The sequence below is a fragment of the Pundamilia nyererei genome, unplaced genomic scaffold (assembly GCF_000239375.1).
Source record: "Pundamilia nyererei isolate P.nyererei 1_Seehausen unplaced genomic scaffold, PunNye1.0 scaffold01357, whole genome shotgun sequence".
Lineage (NCBI taxonomy): Eukaryota > Metazoa > Chordata > Actinopteri > Cichliformes > Cichlidae > Pundamilia > Pundamilia nyererei.
This window is the reverse complement of record NW_005188758.1, coordinates 1-2,683: the sequence shown is the minus strand read 5'-3', so window position 1 is coordinate 2,683 and position 2,683 is coordinate 1. Positions and strand designations below refer to the sequence as shown.

The following is a 2,683-nucleotide window of genomic DNA, read 5'->3' as shown; positions in this document are numbered from 1 at the left end:
AGCAAGGAATCTGTGTTGAGAATTTTTTAATTTAATTATTAAATGTACTCGATGACTAGTCGCAGCCCTGTTTGGTACACATGGTAAATATAGTTATTAACAATTCTGTGTATGGTTGTCCAGCTGCACCATCGCACACAAAAAGGCCCTTCACAGGGTCATTAATATGGCCCCAAAAATCATTGGACATCCTCTTACCCCCCCTGTTCAGCACTGTCGCAAGAGGGCATGCAGAATCCTACGGGACTGCACACACCAGAACACCAGGTGTTTAAGCTGCTGCCATCTGGCAGGAGATTCAGGCTGCTGAGGTCGTGGACAAACAGACTCATGGACAGCTTTTACGATAGGGCAATAGCCCTAATCATTGCTAACAGCTGACCTGATTGGCTACTTCCCTGGACTTTTTGTTAGGCAAACATAATAATAATAATAATGATAATAATAATATTGTGAAATAAACATACACTCATTCTTTCTATTTATCATTCTTACACCTTAAAGAACCATGAGGTGCAGGTTGGTGCTATATGAACAGAATCTTGCCCAAATATATTTGGCATGGAGACTGGAGTAGGCAGAGACTGAACCATCACCTTCCAACAGATTCCAGTAGATGACCTGCTCTATCTCTGGACCTAGAGCCTCCCCTTATGTTTGGTTCTGTATGTCCAGCTGCTCAATATGTGGCTCTTGGCTCACTGTAAGTCAGTCTACCCTTCTGAAGAAAAATTATAGGGAATGATAAGTATGTATCACTTGGTTGATATATACTTACACACCGATGAATGAATGACAGGCATTTTGGGGTTTAGTATCTTGTCCAAGGACACTTTGACATGTGGTCTGCGGGTCTGTGGTCTCTCTTCTGATAAATAGACTACCAGTGTGACCTCCTGAGTCCTGTGTCCAGTAAGCTGCCCTGGACAGTCAGGGCAGTGAATTAATGCTGTATGGCAACTCTTCCTGTTGCTACGTCACATTAGCTTACAGTTGTTGATTCTGATCCCAAAAGATTCAAAGTGGAACGCAAATAGATACTAATAAATAACTATCAATATTTTAATTTAGTTTATTGCATACCCAGCTGCTCACTCTTCTACACTCTGGACAGGTCACCAGTTTATTGCAGAGCTAACAAAGACAGACTGCCCTTCAGACAATGACAGGAGTACGGAGCACTCAGAAAAAATGTGGCAGACACCAGGAAAAAAATGATAAGAGAACTAAACACTATGTAGAAAGAAACAGCAAAAAAAAAAAAAAAAGTCCACCTCTGCTGTGATCTTGACAATATTTATTTACAATGTGTGGCCATCAGAAATATGGCAACACTGACAAAAAAGAAGTGATAAGGAATTTGACTTTAGACATGATCTCAGCTAGATTGATTCTCCTTTTCCAGCACTACAACAAAAGCAATACCACTGTAATTGCTTTTATTTCCAGCAAGGGGTGCAAGGGAGTTACATTAACGCAGTATTCTGTTTGTTCAAATAGATACCATAAAAATATAACTCATCGGTTTAGAAAGATAATGATATAGCATAAATGCCCACAGTATTTAATTTAATTGCATTATCACATTTAAAACACTGATAAACAAAACTTTGCACACCTGTTATTAACTTCTGAGCAACAAATATTACAAAAAGGTCAAGATAACATTTAACTTGTTAATGACCTCTGCTGCTGCTCAGTACCCAGAATACAAACAATTATGTATATGGAGATCTTCAAAAATGGTCAATCAAATTAATTTTTGTTCCAGTTTGAGGAAATTAATTGGAAATTTGTAAAGTATAAAGCACTTTTCTCCACTGGTGTCATGGTTTAACCTTCAGATTCCTCAGGGATAAAACCTGTGGCTGTAATCCATGTTGTCTGAAGAACTAGAGGCGGAGGAAAACAGAAAAAAGGCTTCATGTTATCGCTGGACAAAGTGAATATAAGTATGAAAAAAGAAAATAAAACAGAGGTTAGTCTGACCTCTTGCAGTCTCTCCTGAATGTCCGACTCTGACAGCTGAACAAATGCCCGCAGTTTCGCTTTCAGTCCAATAACATAATCTGTTTACACAACAAAAAACAAAAACAAATGTTACACTAATTAATAATGACATAATGATCCTGAAATCTTTATTTATAAAAGAAATTAAAGGAGTATTTATTCTTGGATACTGTATTTAAATGTATGTTGTTATTCACAGCATCCAAGTTTTTGTTAATTAGGATTGTAGAGATATACGCGTAATGCATTATGAAGTAAATTACAGAAATGTTGTAAATGATCAAATGATACAAACACAGGTATACAAACAATATACATGACCAAAAATGCTTTGGGAGGATACAGTAAATGAAAGAAAGGCAAATACTTACTAGGCCCTTTGAATGTAGAAAGTAGAATCAGTTATGCATTTACAGGGAGAGAAAACAAAATGGAATTAACTATAAACACAATATCTACATGCAAATTGATTCTTCAACACTAATAGACAAGGAAAACAATCACATGCACTGATGAGCAGCAAAAGGAAGATGCAACAACAACAACAAGAAAAACTAAACCAAAGAAAAAAGTCAAAAACAAAACAAAACCTGTTATTCTTCCAGCTTGTACTCATCATTAATTTACTCACCAGTGACTGCAGTAATGCTGACTCCACTGCTTCTGACGTTCT

General features: G+C 37.0%; 1 long non-coding RNA gene across 1 annotated transcript; it reads right to left on the bottom strand.

Annotated features, from left to right (window-relative positions):
* Positions 1 to 1,282: 1,282 nt before the first annotated feature.
* Positions 1,283 to 2,683, bottom strand: LOC102194626 (uncharacterized). Its single transcript, XR_312521.1, has 4 exons — positions 2,642 to 2,683; positions 2,382 to 2,387; positions 1,990 to 2,069; positions 1,283 to 1,892 (listed from the first exon to the last, which is right to left on the bottom strand). It is a non-coding gene; the product is annotated as an uncharacterized LOC102194626 (long non-coding RNA).